Raw genomic sequence first — 16,257 nt, 5'->3', positions numbered from 1 at the left:
ACGCAGGTGCGTTTGTGCGTTTTTAGCGGTCAAAAACGCACAAAAACGCAGCGTTAAAAAGACGCAGTGTGCGAACCTAGCCTTACAGTGCCTTCAAAAGTTATGCATACCCTAAGAAGATTTTGACATTTTTTCACATTACACAAACATAAGCTTAAATGTATTTTATTGGGATTTTCTGTGATATACCAATACTATGTAGAAAGTATTTGTGAAGTATAAGGCTACATTCACATAACTGTTCTGTCTTTCCAGTCCGCAAAAGACGGTCCTGTTTTTCCATGGATGCATCCGTGTGGCATACATGTGACAACCGCATCTGTCCCGTTCCGTTCAGTATACGGTCTGTGTGACATCTGTGTGACTTCCATCTTTTTCTGCAGACCGCAAAAGAAACGGAAGGAGAGTTACATGTAGTCCAGGGTATCTGGCAAGATGCTGGTCCCCTTATAAAGTCTGTGGGGAACAGAATCTGGGGCAAAGGGGTAGGAGCAAGTGCTACATAATCACTGATCTCTGGCGCGGCTGTCACACTGCTCCCGAGGCAGCCCTTTGTCCTTCTCAACCTGGCGCTCATTAGACTCATACATATTCACTCCTCCCTTTGTCTGTGATTGGTTACAGTCAAACACCCCCCCACACTGAGTGACAGCTGTCTGACTGCAACCAATCACAGCCACCAGTGGGCAGGTCTATAACGTACAGTAAAATAAATAAATAATAAAAAATAACAGAGTGCAGTTGCCCCCAATTTTGATACCAGCCAAGATAAAGCCTCACAGCTGCTGGCTGGTATTCTCAGGCTGGGGAGACCCACATCATTGAGAGCCCCCCCAGCCTAAAAATATCAGCCAGCAGCCAGCCGGAATTGCTGCATCCATTAGATGCGACAGTCCCGGGACTTCCCGGCTCATCCCGAATGCACTGGTGCGGTGGCAAACGGGGTAATATGTGGGGTTGATACCAGCTGTGTAACGTCACTTGGCATCAAACCCAGAGGTTATTAATGTCACAGCAAGAAGGCCTGCGGAGACACCATCACATGTTTCTCAACGCTGGCAAGAAACTAGCCAGGTCTTTCACCGGGAAGGAACAACCACGGGAAGGGCAGTCTCCAGTCAAGGAGACCACCTATGCCAAACATGGTATCCATCCACAGACAGCCGTTTTGGGGTATTTGCCCCTCATCAGTGTGGAGTAGGAATCTGGCTAGTGGGACATTGCCTAGTAAAAGACTATGTGAGCAAGGATGGTTGACCTTAGGGAGATCAACATCCACCACTGTGGAGACACCATCACGTGTTTCTCAACGCAGTGATTCTAGAGCAATGCCCCCTGGGAAATATTCAAAGCAAGAAGGCCTGCGGAGACACCATCACATGTTTCTCAACGCTGGCAAGAAACTAGCCAGGTCTTCAAATTTGAATATTTCCCAGGGGGCATTGCTCTAGAATCACTGCGTTGAGAAACACGTGATGGTGTCTCCGCAGTGGTGGATGTTGATCTCCCTAAGGTCAACCATCCTTGCTCACATAGTCTTTTACTAGGCAATGTCCCACTAGCCAGATTCCTACTCCACACTGATGAGGGGCAAATACCCTGAAACGGCTGTCTGTGGATGGATACCATGTTTGGCATAGGTGGTCTCCTTGACTGGAGACTGCCCTTCCCGTGGTTGTTCCTTCCCGGTGAAAGACCTGGCTAGTTTCTTGCCAGCGTTGAGAAACATGTGATGGTGTCTCCGCAGGCCTTCTTGCTTTGAATATTTCCCAGGGGGCATTGCTCTAGAATCACTGCGTTGAGAAACACGTGATGGTGTCTCCGCAGTGGTGGATGTTGATCTCCCTAAGGTAAACCATCCTTGCTCACATAGTCTTTTACTAGGCAATGTCCCATTAGCCAGATTCCTACTCCACACTGATGAGGGGCAAATACCCTGAAACGACTGTCTGTGGATGGATACCATGTTTGGCATAGGTGGTCTCCTTGACTGGAGACTGCCCTTCCCGTGGTTGTTCCTTCCCGGTGAAAGACCTGGCTAGTTTCTTGCCAGCGTTGAGAAACATGTGATGGTGTCTCCGCAGGCCTTCTTGCTTTGAATATTTCCCAGGGCGCATTGCTCTAGAATCACTGCGTTGAGAGACACGTGATGGTGTCTCCGCAGTGGTGGATGTTGATCTCCCTAAGGTCAACCATCCTTGCTCACATTAATGTCACAGCGTCTATCAGATACCCGACATCACTAACCCAGTCAGTAAGAAAAAAAAATAAAAAATAGACAAATTTTTATTTGAAAAAACACTCCTCAACACATTCCCTCTTTCACGAATTTATTGGAAATAAAAAACAAATCTGGGTCTGGAGTAATCCAATAAGGGGGTCCCACAACGATCCATACTCTCTATCCCAGTCAATAAAAAAACAGAATGTTCCCCATTGTTTGGGAGAGCAGTGCAGTAACCTGAGCTAACATCATGACATCAGCCCAGGTCACTGCAGGGCATGACCAGTTCTGATTTCAGAAGGTTAGAGATGAATATTACCTGCGGTGATGGAAGCAACTGCATTCCTAACATCAATGCTCGTCACTGAGTTCAATGACCACCGCATACACAAGCGAAGTATCGTAAGTGGCCCTTGACTTCACCGCTAGTCACAGTCTCAGGCCGCCAGCAAGAGGTGATGTGAGAATGCGGCGGGCATAGAAGTCAGTGACAAGCGCTGACATCAGGATTGCAGGACTTCGTAACAGCAGGAAATAAACTTTACTAACCTCCTGACGGCAACGCTCATCATCCCTGCAGCTGCTCGCACACTGCAGTGGGGGCAGATACTGACACACTACAGTGCGGGCAGCCGCCAAAGCGGGACACAGGCTGCAGGGCACCCGACCGAGGTCACACGGAAGTGCTTCCATGTGGCTTCCGGGGATTTTGCAGACCCATTGACTTGTATTGAGTCACGGTCCGTTATTACGGAACAGAATAGGACATGTTCCATAATATCAGAACGGACATACGACATCCGATCTGTTTTCTTTTGTAGGATCGGATGCACACGGAAGTGCTTCCATGTTCCATCTGATCCAACACAAAAGACATTGAAAAGATGGTCTTGTCAGTAGGTCAGAAAAAAACCAGGAACTGAACAGGACAAACAAAATGGTCATCTGTATGAGCCCTAAAGGAAATGATACAATGTTTTCTATTTATTTCCCCCTGAGGAAGCTCGATGTGAAATACGCATCGGGGCATAGGAGGAGACACCTGTCATATACCAACATGGGTATGGTAAACCAGCTTGATCTTATCTGAACCTTATTTTAACTGATCTATTGATTTTCAGGCACTTTTCACATGTGTGTTGCACTTGATTGTTCAGGAGCAGAGCTCCTTACACTGCTCTAATTCTAGCATTCGGAAAACTGACACATTTTGTGTCATACCACCTTTGCCTGCCACATTGTCAATGGAATCACTGCTTTATTGTATATAGAACCACAGTATTATGCCACCCTGTTTCTATTCAGGTCGTCTAATACGTGTATATGATGCATAATTATTGAACACGATTGAAACTGGAGTGTGTGATTTTTTCTGTAACTCAGTTATAATATTCAATGATTCTAAACCAGTGTTGTAGGCATTTTTTACCTGCATGATTATATAGACTGGACTTTATACTGCTCCAACATCCAACATGTGTAGCGACAGCCCACAAGCATGCTAACATGCACAAACGAATTAATACTATAGATACTCTAAGGCATTTTTAGCGTGTGAATTTCAGTCCTGATCATAGATCAATTTTCTTTTATATTAAGATCCGTGACATGATAATTACGTGTACCCTATTTCAATTAACACAGGCGAAATCAGAGGTTTAACCCTTGGTGTCTCTCCCCTTTTTTGTGTGCATCATACGCTGCAATACTTCGACTTTTTATGTATTTTTTAATTGCAATTGGGTGATTTATGAGTGTTATTTTGTATCAATAAAGCATTTTTTGTATTATAAAAATATGTGTAATTACTCCAATCTTATTTTTCTAAGGTCTATAATGGAGTTAGCATAAAAATATTTATATGTAAAAGATGAAAAACTGGATTTTTCTATGAATGTTTTCTTTTTAGTTTTAGGTCTGGACTGTGACTGCACCATTCAACACACATGAATATGCTTTGATCTAATCCATTTCATTGTAGCTCTTGCAGTATGTTTAGGGTCGTTGTCCTGCTGGAAGGTGAACCTACACCAAAGTCTCAAGCCTTTCGCAGCCTCTTACAAGTTTTCCTCCAAAACTGCAGCATCCATCTTCACATCAACTCTGACCAGCTTCCCTGTCCCTGTTAGAGAAAAGCATTGCCACAGCATGATACTGCCACCACCATATTTGACAGTGAGGATGGTGTTTTCAGGGTGATGTGTGTCGCGGGCGGGGAGGAGGGTGTCAGCACACCGCGCTCACCCCTTCTGCTCGGGTCCGGCAGCTGCTCCTGGTGGCTCGAGCTGTGGGCCGGATCCCGGGGTTTCTCGAGCGACACTCCTCGCCCGTGAGTGAAAGGGGGTGTTTGTTGGGTGTGGGGATTGTTATAGTTCGTGACGCCACCCACGGTTGTGGTGATTGCACCACCGCTGCTCAGTGTGGGGGTCCCGGGGATGGTGATGCGGAGCAGCCAGGTGTTGTGTTGCCCCTCCGTGGGTAGGGGTTGGCGATCCCGAGGCCCGGTGATGAGATGTAAAGTGTAGGGCCTGGAGGGCGCAGGGACGCGGGGGCAGCGCTGTGCCTTGCGGCACTGTGGTACTCACTCAGCCTGACACACGGACACAGTTTGTACGGTAAACCAACGGCTGGTAGGACGGTCCCACAGACGGCTGCACCTGCACTCCCGGTAGGTGACGGTGATGTCTCTCTTCCTTGCACCTATGTTGACTGATGGTAGCGGTGGATTCCCTCCGGTTACCCGCTCCCCGACTGCAATCTGGGCCGGAGGAGCTCTACACTTTGCCCGCAGGCGCTGGCCCTGGGGAAACTGGTGCCCTGGCGGTGGCGGTGTCTCCCCGGTTCAGGTTGGGCTGTTGCCTTCAATCGGGACTTGGTTGTTGGGGGATCTGCGTCCCCGTCACTGACGGATTTGGCAAATCTGGCGACTCCTAGCCTTGCCAGGGTCCGAGAGGCCCCTGCCCTGGTGCTGACTGTCCTTCAGAACACTGCTCCAGACCACCGGGCACACAGCCAACGGGGTCCTTCCAGGAACTTCCAAACGGTCCCCCTCCAGACAGTCACCGCCGTTGCTGACCTTGCTGTTCTGGCCCTACACAAAGCTGGACCCTTCAGGCTTTCTTTCTCTTCTGTCACTTCACTTGCTTTTCTCCTTTTTCCACTTCTCTACTTTCACTCTCACTTTGCTGTTTACTTTTGCCCTGTCTAGACTACTCCTCCACTCCTTCCACTTCCTCCTCCTGGACTCAACTGCACTCAAGCCCTGCCTGGGCTAATCTGCCTGGTTACTTCCTGCCTCCAGAGCTGTGAGCTCCTTGGTGGGCGGAGCCAACCGCCTGGCCCACCCCCTGGTGTGCATCATCAGACTCCTGGAGGAAGGCAACAAGGATTTCTGGTTAGCTGTGATGTGCCTACCTGGAGTGTGGGGTGTGGTGGTGTTTGACCTGTGTCCCCTGGCTTGCCCAGGGCGACACATTCCCCCTTAGCAAAATGCAGACCGTAAAAGGGGTAACAGGGTTAAGCAAACATAAATAACATTTTTAATAACTCTTCCCAAGACGGGAGGCACATTTACTTAAACGTTGCAACGGTATACGGTCACGGTTTCCGCTCTCTCCCACCCAAGCAACCTGGCCCTGATGCTGCCCCTAAAGCCCAGGCAGCACCCCTTAACCCACAGTCCAGCACAAGTTACCCGAGCGGGATCTGTCCTTCCCCTCCAGAGGGTGGCCACCGGTTCCTTTGGTGGCTGGGCCCTGGCCTGCTCTGCTCAGGGCCCTCCCTCCAACCTGCCTCTCCGGAGACGGTATTACGGAAACGGTAACGGTACCCAACATATTTACAAGCCACTTAACGTTTGTGGTGCCCTGCAAGTTCACGGGCTTGTCCATGGATAGTTCCCCATGCAATTTAAACTTTAAACGGTCCCCACGGAAACAACGGTGCCGGCTCCAGCCGGTTGTAATCACAAAAGCAAATCAGGTAAATCTTCGGTTATCATCATTTTCTTATCATTTTCAACTTTTAAACAAACAACAACACTCTCAGTGGTGGTCCCAACGGGGACGGTGCAACGGGCATCCGCTGCCCTACGCCGGTCCTTTTGCTGCTTCATCCGAGGGAGGGGATGCAGAGCTCACCTTGCTCTCCGGGCTGCCCTTCAGCTTTACATCCAGGGCAAACCACCCCCTCTCTCCGCAGTGCCGGGTATAACGCACCATGTCCCCCGGTATAAGATTGCGGCCAGGATGCTCCTCGGGCAGATGGGCATTCACGTCCCGCCGGGCCACAAACACCTCGGCCTCCAGGCCCGGTTCGTATATGAATCCGTAGCCCCGGCGGACATCAAACCGCCTCACCTGCCCCTCGTAGAACGGGCCCCGGACACGGAAGGTCGCTTGCCGCAGGTTTTCCTTTTCCCGAATGGCTCGGGCCACCAGCTCGGCTTTCCTTCTCTCCCTCTCCGCGATCTCCAGGCCCAGCTTTGTCGGCTCCCTGTCCCAGTATGGCGCTGCTGCCAGCTCCGGCGCACGGGTTGAGCCCCGCGGGACATCCAGCACGTTACCCACTGTCAGGAAGGTGGGTAGCGTATCTCGCGGTGTCATGGCCTTGGGCGCTGCCTTGCAGCAGCAACCCGGCGCCACCTCAGCCGAGGTGTGGGGGATGGGCACAGGGGCTTTCCGCAGCCGGGCCTTCGGCTCGGAGCGGGTCGTCGGCTCCGGCTCGGGAAACTGCTCGGGGACTGTCTCTGGCACAATCTTCGGGGCCTTCCAAGGTAATGCCTCCGGTTTGTTACGGGCTCCGGCTACAGGTCGATCCGCTGGGGCGGACGGGCTGGGTATCGCTACCGGTTGCGGTGGTAGCGGGCCTAGTGGCGGGGTCACGGCCTCCGAGACGGGTGGCGAGGGAGGCAACGGGGGGAGAGGGCTTGGACCGGGCCCCACAGCTGTGATGACCGGCCCTGCAAGGGCATCGGGACGTGGGTCACTCACCCTCCCTTTCTCCGCCTCCTCCTCGCGTCTCCGCACGGTGGCTACAACGTCCGCCATGTCGGCCTCCCACTCCTCCATGAGGAGCTGCATCTTCACCTGCAGCCGTTGGTAGAGCTGCGCGGTCCGGATCTCCACCCACGCCGCGGTTCCAGGCGCGGGGGGTACGGTGTCGCGGGACGGCATGCACATGGTGGCTTTTCTGTTTGCTTCCAGGAACGGTATTCTCGCAAGGTCCTGGCGTCCCTGCTTTTATAGCCGCAGCTACATGCGTCCAGCCGCCATCGCGTCCCCCTTAGCTCTTTCCGGCCCCTCCTCTCTCGGGGCGGGGTTTTGGCCTTCGCGCCTCTACTGCTCGAGAAGACGCTCGAGCGGGAACTTTTCGCGCCAAAGATGGCGGCTTCTGAAATTTTTCTGCCGGATACCTCCGGCGGTAACAAGGCGCACCTCTACCAGACGGCAGAGCGGTAAGATCCTGTTCGTGACGCCAAGTTGTCGCGGGCGGGGAGGAGGGTGTCAGCACACCGCGCTCACCCCTTCTGCTCGGGTCCGGCAGCTGCTCCTGGTGGCTCGAGCTGTGGGCCAGATCCCGGGGTTTCTCGAGCGACACTCCTCGCCCGTGAGTGAAAGGGGGTGTTTGTTGGGTGTGGGGATTGTTATAGTTCGTGACGCCACCCACGGTTGTGGTGATTGCACCACCGCTGCTCAGTGTGGGGGTCCCGGGGATGGTGATGCGGAGCAGCCAGGTGTTGTGTTGCCCCTCCGTGGGTAGGGGTTGGCGATCCCGGGGCCCGGTGATGAGATGTAAAGTGTAGGGCCTGGAGGGCGCAGGGACGCGGGGGCAGCGCTGTGCCTTGCGGCACTGTGGTACTCACTCAGCCTGACACACGGACACAGTTTGTACGGTAAACCAACGGCTGGTAGGACGGTCCCACAGACGGCTGCACCTGCACTCCCGGTAGGTGACGGTGACGTCTCTCTTCCTTGCACCTATGTTGACTGATGGTAGCGGTGGATTCCCTCCGGTTACCCGCTCCCCGACTGCAATCTGGGCCGGAGGAGCTCTACACTTTGCCCGCAGGCGCTGGCCCTGGGGAAACTGGTGCCCTGGCGGTGGCGGTGTCTCCCCGGTTCAGGTTGGGCTGTTGCCTTCAATCGGGACTTGGTTGTTGGGGGATCTGCGTCCCCGTCACTGACGGATTTGGCAAATCTGGCGACTCCTAGCCTTGCCGGGGTCCGAGAGGCCCCTGCCCTGGTGCTGACTGTCCTTCAGAACACTGCTCCAGACCACCGGGCACACAGCCAACGGGGTCCTTCCAGGAACTTCCAAACGGTCCCCCTCCAGACAGTCACCGCCGTTGCTGACCTTGCTGTTCTGGCCCTACACAAAGCTGGACCCTTCAGGCTTTCTTTCTCTTCTGTCACTTCACTTGCTTTTCTCCTTTTTCCACTTCTCTACTTTCACTCTCACTTTGCTGTTTACTTTTGCCCTGTCTAGACTACTCCTCCACTCCTTCCACTTCCTCCTCCTGGACTCAACTGCACTCAAGCCCTGCCTGGGCTAATCTGCCTGGTTACTTCCTGCCTCCAGAGCTGTGAGCTCCTTGGTGGGCGGAGCCAACCGCCTGGCCCACCCCCTGGTGTGCATCATCAGACTCCTGGAGGAAGGCAACAAGGATTTCTGGTTAGCTGTGATGTGCCTACCTGGAGTGTGGGGTGTGGTGGTGTTTGACCTGTGTCCCCTGGCTTGCCCAGGGCGACACATTCCCCCTTAGCAAAATGCAGACCGTAAAAGGGGTAACAGGGTTAAGCAAACATAAATAACATTTTTAATAACTCTTCCCAAGACGGGAGGCACATTTACTTAAACGTTGCAACGGTATACGGTCACGGTTTCCGCTCTCTCCCACCCAAGCAACCTGGCCCTGATGCTGCCCCTAAAGCCCAGGCAGCACCCCTTAACCCACAGTCCAGCACAAGTTACCCGAGCGGGATCTGTCCTTCCCCTCCAGAGGGTGGCCACCGGTTCCTTTGGTGGCTGGGCCCTGGCCTGCTCTGCTCAGGGCCCTCCCTCCAACCTGCCTCTCCGGAGACGGTATTACGGAAACGGTAACGGTACCCAACATATTTACAAGCCACTTAACGTTTGTGGTGCCCTGCAAGTTCACGGGCTTGTCCATGGATAGTTCCCCATGCAATTTAAACTTTAAACGGTCCCCACGGAAACAACGGTGCCGGCTCCAGCCGGTTGTAATCACAAAAGCAAATCAGGTAAATCTTCGGTTATCATCATTTTCTTATCATTTTCAACTTTTAAACAAACAACAACACTCTCAGTGGTGGTCCCAACGGGGACGGTGCAACGGGCATCCGCTGCCCTACGCCGGTCCTTTTGCTGCTTCATCCGAGGGAGGGGATGCAGAGCTCACCTTGCTCTCCGGGCTGCCCTTCAGCTTTACATCCAGGGCAAACCACCCCCTCTCTCCGCAGTGCCGGGTATAACGCACCATGTCCCCCGGTATAAGATTGCGGCCAGGATGCTCCTCGGGCAGATGGGCATTCACGTCCCGCCGGGCCACAAACACCTCGGCCTCCAGGCCCGGTTCGTATATGAATCCGTAGCCCCGGCGGACATCAAACCGCCTCACCTGCCCCTCGTAGAACGGGCCCCGGACACGGAAGGTCGCTTGCCGCAGGTTTTCCTTTTCCCGAATGGCTCGGGCCACCAGCTCGGCTTTCCTTCTCTCCCTCTCCGCGATCTCCAGGCCCAGCTTTGTCGGCTCCCTGTCCCAGTATGGCGCTGCTGCCAGCTCCGGCGCACGGGTTGAGCCCCGCGGGACATCCAGCACGTTACCCACTGTCAGGAAGGTGGGTAGCGTATCTCGCGGTGTCATGGCCTTGGGCGCTGCCTTGCAGCAGCAACCCGGCGCCACCTCAGCCGAGGTGTGGGGGATGGGCACAGGGGCTTTCCGCAGCCGGGCCTTCGGCTCGGAGCGGGTCGTCGGCTCCGGCTCGGGAAACTGCTCGGGGACTGTCTCTGGCACAATCTTCGGGGCCTTCCAAGGTAATGCCTCCGGTTTGTTACGGGCTCCGGCTACAGGTCGATCCGCTGGGGCGGACGGGCTGGGTATCGCTACCGGTTGCGGTGGTAGCGGGCCTAGTGGCGGGGTCACGGCCTCCGAGACGGGTGGCGAGGGAGGCAACGGGGGGAGAGGGCTTGGACCGGGCCCCACAGCTGTGATGACCGGCCCTGCAAGGGCATCGGGACGTGGGTCACTCACCCTCCCTTTCTCCGCCTCCTCCTCGCGTCTCCGCACGGTGGCTACAACGTCCGCCATGTCGGCCTCCCACTCCTCCATGAGGAGCTGCATCTTCACCTGCAGCCGTTGGTAGAGCTGCGCGGTCCGGATCTCCACCCACGCCGCGGTTCCAGGCGCGGGGGGTACGGTGTCGCGGGACGGCATGCACATGGTGGCTTTTCTGTTTGCTTCCAGGAACGGTATTCTCGCAAGGTCCTGGCGTCCCTGCTTTTATAGCCGCAGCTACATGCGTCCAGCCGCCATCGCGTCCCCCTTAGCTCTTTCCGGCCCCTCCTCTCTCGGGGCGGGGTTTTGGCCTTCGCGCCTCTACTGCTCGAGAAGACGCTCGAGCGGGAACTTTTCGCGCCAAAGATGGCGGCTTCTGAAATTTTTCTGCCGGATACCTCCGGCGGTAACAAGGCGCACCTCTACCAGACGGCAGAGCGGTAAGATCCTGTTCGTGACGCCAAGTTGTCGCGGGCGGGGAGGAGGGTGTCAGCACACCGCGCTCACCCCTTCTGCTCGGGTCCGGCAGCTGCTCCTGGTGGCTCGAGCTGTGGGCCAGATCCCGGGGTTTCTCGAGCGACACTCCTCGCCCGTGAGTGAAAGGGGGTGTTTGTTGGGTGTGGGGATTGTTATAGTTCGTGACGCCACCCACGGTTGTGGTGATTGCACCACCGCTGCTCAGTGTGGGGGTCCCGGGGATGGTGATGCGGAGCAGCCAGGTGTTGTGTTGCCCCTCCGTGGGTAGGGGTTGGCGATCCCGGGGCCCGGTGATGAGATGTAAAGTGTAGGGCCTGGAGGGCGCAGGGACGCGGGGGCAGCGCTGTGCCTTGCGGCACTGTGGTACTCACTCAGCCTGACACACGGACACAGTTTGTACGGTAAACCAACGGCTGGTAGGACGGTCCCACAGACGGCTGCACCTGCACTCCCGGTAGGTGACGGTGACGTCTCTCTTCCTTGCACCTATGTTGACTGATGGTAGCGGTGGATTCCCTCCGGTTACCCGCTCCCCGACTGCAATCTGGGCCGGAGGAGCTCTACACTTTGCCCGCAGGCGCTGGCCCTGGGGAAACTGGTGCCCTGGCGGTGGCGGTGTCTCCCCGGTTCAGGTTGGGCTGTTGCCTTCAATCGGGACTTGGTTGTTGGGGGATCTGCGTCCCCGTCACTGACGGATTTGGCAAATCTGGCGACTCCTAGCCTTGCCGGGGTCCGAGAGGCCCCTGCCCTGGTGCTGACTGTCCTTCAGAACACTGCTCCAGACCACCGGGCACACAGCCAACGGGGTCCTTCCAGGAACTTCCAAACGGTCCCCCTCCAGACAGTCACCGCCGTTGCTGACCTTGCTGTTCTGGCCCTACACAAAGCTGGACCCTTCAGGCTTTCTTTCTCTTCTGTCACTTCACTTGCTTTTCTCCTTTTTCCACTTCTCTACTTTCACTCTCACTTTGCTGTTTACTTTTGCCCTGTCTAGACTACTCCTCCACTCCTTCCACTTCCTCCTCCTGGACTCAACTGCACTCAAGCCCTGCCTGGGCTAATCTGCCTGGTTACTTCCTGCCTCCAGAGCTGTGAGCTCCTTGGTGGGCGGAGCCAACCGCCTGGCCCACCCCCTGGTGTGCATCATCAGACTCCTGGAGGAAGGCAACAAGGATTTCTGGTTAGCTGTGATGTGCCTACCTGGAGTGTGGGGTGTGGTGGTGTTTGACCTGTGTCCCCTGGCTTGCCCAGGGCGACACATGTGCAGTGTTAGTTTTCCTTCAGCCATTTTGCATGGCTTTTTGCAGACTGCAAATGGGACTTCTTATGACTTGCTTTAAAAAATTGGCTTTCCTTTTGCTACTCTTCCATAAAGGCCAAATTTATAGAGTATAAAACTAGCTGTCCCACGGTAGATTCTCCCACCTGAGCTGTGGATTTCTGCTGCATCTCCAGAGTGAGCATGGGCCTCTTGGCTGCTTCTCTAGCTAGTCCTCTCCTTGCTGGGGATGTCAGTTTAGGTGCATCTCTTGGTAGGTTTGCAGTTGTGCCATACTCCATCCATTTTTGGACAATGGGTTGAACAATGCTCCAGGGAATGTTCAGAGCTTGAGCTATTTACTTCTATCCTAAACCTGCTTTACTCTTCTCCACAACTTTATCCCTGACCTGTCTGGTGTGTTCCTTAGTTTTCATGATGCTTTTTGATCCCTAATGTTCTCAAACAAATCTCTGAGGCCTTCACAGAACAGCTCAGTTATCCTGAGAATAAATTATACACAGGTGGACTCAATGTGCTAATTACGTAACTTTAGGAGGCAATTGGTCACTCAGGATATTATTTAGGAGTATCAGACTACAAAGAGCTGAATATAAGGCATATCACAATTTTCAGATTTATAATTTTTAAAATATTTAGAAAATTATGTATCATTTCTTTTATACTTTACAAATAAGTGCTATTTAATGCTGGTAAAACACAGATAATTTCAATACAATACATTTATGTTTGTGTCTGTTTGTTGAAAAAATGTGGAAAGTTCTAAAGGTATAAACACTTTTTCAAGACACGGTAGCTGAGCTGAGCATTTAAGCGTATTTGGGGGATGGGAGACATGGCTATCATTAAATGAGTGCCTGGCCAACTGCTATGGTATGTCACATGTATGGCAGGCCTTAAGGGGGCTTTACACACTACGACATCGCTAATGCGTTGTCGTTGGGGTCACGGAACTTGTAACGCACATCCGGCCGCATTAGCGATGCCGTTGCGTGTGACACCTATGAGCGATTTTGCATCGTCGCAAAAACGTGCAAAATCGCTCATCGGTGACATGGGGGTCCATTCTCAAATATCGTTACTGCAGCAGTAACGAGGTTGTTCCTCGTTCTTGTGGCAGCACACATCGCTCCGTGTGACACCGCAGGAACGAGGATACTCTCCTTACCTGTCTCTCGGCCGCAATGCGAAGGAAGGAGGTGGGCGAGATGTTACGTCCCGCTCATCTCCGCCCCTCCGCTTCTATTGGGCGGCGGTTCAGTGACGCTGCTGTGACGCTGAACGAACCGCCCCCTTAGAAAGGAGGCGGTTCGCCAGTCACAGTGACGTCGCTAGGCAGGTAAGTATGTGTGACGGGTCTGGGCGATGTTGTGCCCCATGGGCAGCGATTTGCCCGTGTCGCACAACAGATGGGGGCGGGTACCCACACTAGCGATATCGGTACCGATATTGCAGTGTGTAAAGCGGCCTTTAGTGTTGCTCCTCTGCTATTACAGACAATGTAGTGGGAAGAGGCTCGTTCTTCAGCCAGTTGTTTTATAGCCAGACACCGGACTTGAAAAGGAGAAGGGAGGAATTAGCTGATCTTCTGGGACATATATAAAAAATTCTTTACATATTTCTAAGTTTTGATTACAAAATAAAACAAAATAGGATAAAAAGAGAGGAAAATATTTTGTAGCATAAATTTCCCTTTTTTTTAAAAAACATTTTTTCCATTTCTTTATTTGATAGTAGCACTTCTTATAGAGTGGAACATAATACTCTTGATTTTTATATTTTTGGAATAACAGTGTAAAGTAGGAAGAGATTATTCTAAGCATATTTTCATTTTATTCTTTAATTAAAAAATTATATAGGTGATAGAAGTATATTCTACACAGAGAACTTTAAAGGGAATGTGTCACCAGGTTTTTGCCGCCTAATCTGAGAACAGCATTATGTAGGGGCAGAGGTACTGATTCCAGCGATGTGTCACTTACTGAGCGGCTTAGTGTAGTTTTGATCACTGATGAATCAGCATTAGATCATTACAGGACTACATTGGGTGCTGCCGGGTAGTCCATTATATTCATGAGCTTTGTATAACTGCTAGTTCTGCAGCAGAGAAAACATTGAGTTTATAAAAATGACAGCAGACAGCTCAGTAAGTGACACATCGCTGGAATCAGAGTCTCTGTCTCTACATTATGCTGCTCTCACATGGGGGAGCAAAAACCTGGGACAGATTCCCTTTAATTTACCAAAATCTAAAGATTAAAGAATATTTCTTAGAACTGCCTCTTGACCTACACCGATACTGCTCCATGTGAATGTGGTTTAAGAGAAATGATCATATCCATTTTTAGCTGGATATAAGCTGCTTTTCCCACAGATGTTCGTATACATAGCCCTATTAAATCTCCTTATCTGCAGAGAGGACACTGTCAAATGCAATTTGTACTTCGGGGAAGTGTTCAATGTTATATGCCACTGTAGAGGGCATGTACCACATCATGTAATAGATTTCTTGCCCACTAACCCATGCTTGAAATGAGCTTATTGATTAGAATAGCTTTTGCCTCCTAGCATAAAGATTAGAGGAGCAGACATATTACCACAAAGTAGAAAGACATGAATGATATGGAATTGTCTTTATATGATTATTTAAGAAGTCATACTTTATTATGGAGCAATTTATTTAGGCGTTTAGATTCAATAAAAACAAATATCTATAGAGTAATCTGTATTTACTAGGATAACTCTACATAAATGATGTAGAAATGGAACTATTTAGCCTCCGTATGCCAGTGTTTGAGTCTTTGTGGATCGGTTTCTGTTGGCTTTGTAGAAACGGCAATGTTTTCTCATTCCTCTTTGATAAACCAAATCTCGTCCAGCTGCCTGGATTCAATAAGTGATAATCCACGTTCAAGTCCATTTATAACAAATTCTCATTGTTCTAAGGTCAGAAATGAATGTTGACATTATTAAGCCATTTCTCTGTAGCGCTCATCTTGGTTTTTGGTGTTCTTCTCTTTCTTGAAAATCTACTTTCTCCAAAAGCACACGTCTTACACCTGATTTCACTGTGTGTTGGTACATAAATTTAATTCACGGCCCCTCAAAAGTGCCAAGGGTCTGCTGCACGGAAGCTTTACCACCTTATGATTCTGTCACTGCCATGCCCTCCTATGTTTACGCTACGACTTTGATGGTGGGATGTGTGTTCAGCTGAGTTAAGATGATCATTCGAAAACTCGGGACAGTCACATCTGCAAATTGTCACTGGCTCTGTGTGCAGCTCAATGTGCTTGTCCGCTTATTGGACAAGGGCAGGATCTTCCTACCGTTTACACGTAATACAGACTAAGGCCTCTTTAACACGTCCGTGTCTCCGGTATGTGTTTGGTCTGTTTTCACACGTACCAGAGACACGGGCACACGTAGACCCATTAAGATCAACGGGTCTGTGTTCACGTGTGTGTTTTGTCATGGACCGTGTGTCCAAGTAGAGCATATGTGTGCTTGTGTGCTCCACACGTAGACATGTCCGTTTTTTCTCCGATAGCACAGGTGTCACACGGACCGCACGGATGTGATCCGTGTGACATCAGTGTGACATGTACTGGAGAAAACACACGTGCCTGTGAAATAAAATTAATTTCTATACACACCTTCTCCAGCCCTGCTGTCTCTTCCGCTGCTGTCACTTGCTTCCGACCCCCGCTCATTATCCTCATCGCATATGCACGGCACAGAGGTCTGGAAGCAGCAGCAGTAGGGAGTCGGCAGGGCCGGAGACTGTAGATCAGCACCACGGACAGCAACACCAGGGAAAAGTGAGCAGAAAGTTCTTGTTCTCTGTGTGTTATCCTGGATAGCACATGGAGAACACACGTGTGGCAAAATCACGGCACACGGAGGGAAATATGCACCTTTTACACGTTCGTGAAAAACGTGCGTGGTTTTAAACGGACATGTGAAAGAGGCCTAACGTAGTGT

At 51.9% G+C, this 16,257-nt stretch overlaps 1 protein-coding gene across 8 annotated transcripts in view; it reads right to left on the bottom strand.

The window, feature by feature from the left end:
- The window catches only part of FRMD4A (FERM domain containing 4A), a 720,232-nt gene that overhangs the window by 253,607 nt on the left and 450,368 nt on the right, over positions 1-16,257 (bottom strand). The window lies entirely within an intron of this gene.

This window comes from Anomaloglossus baeobatrachus, chromosome 4 (assembly GCF_048569485.1).
Source record: "Anomaloglossus baeobatrachus isolate aAnoBae1 chromosome 4, aAnoBae1.hap1, whole genome shotgun sequence".
NCBI lineage: Eukaryota > Metazoa > Chordata > Amphibia > Anura > Aromobatidae > Anomaloglossus > Anomaloglossus baeobatrachus.
Note: the sequence above shows the minus strand (reverse complement) of the source record. Positions and strands in the feature narration are given on the sequence as shown.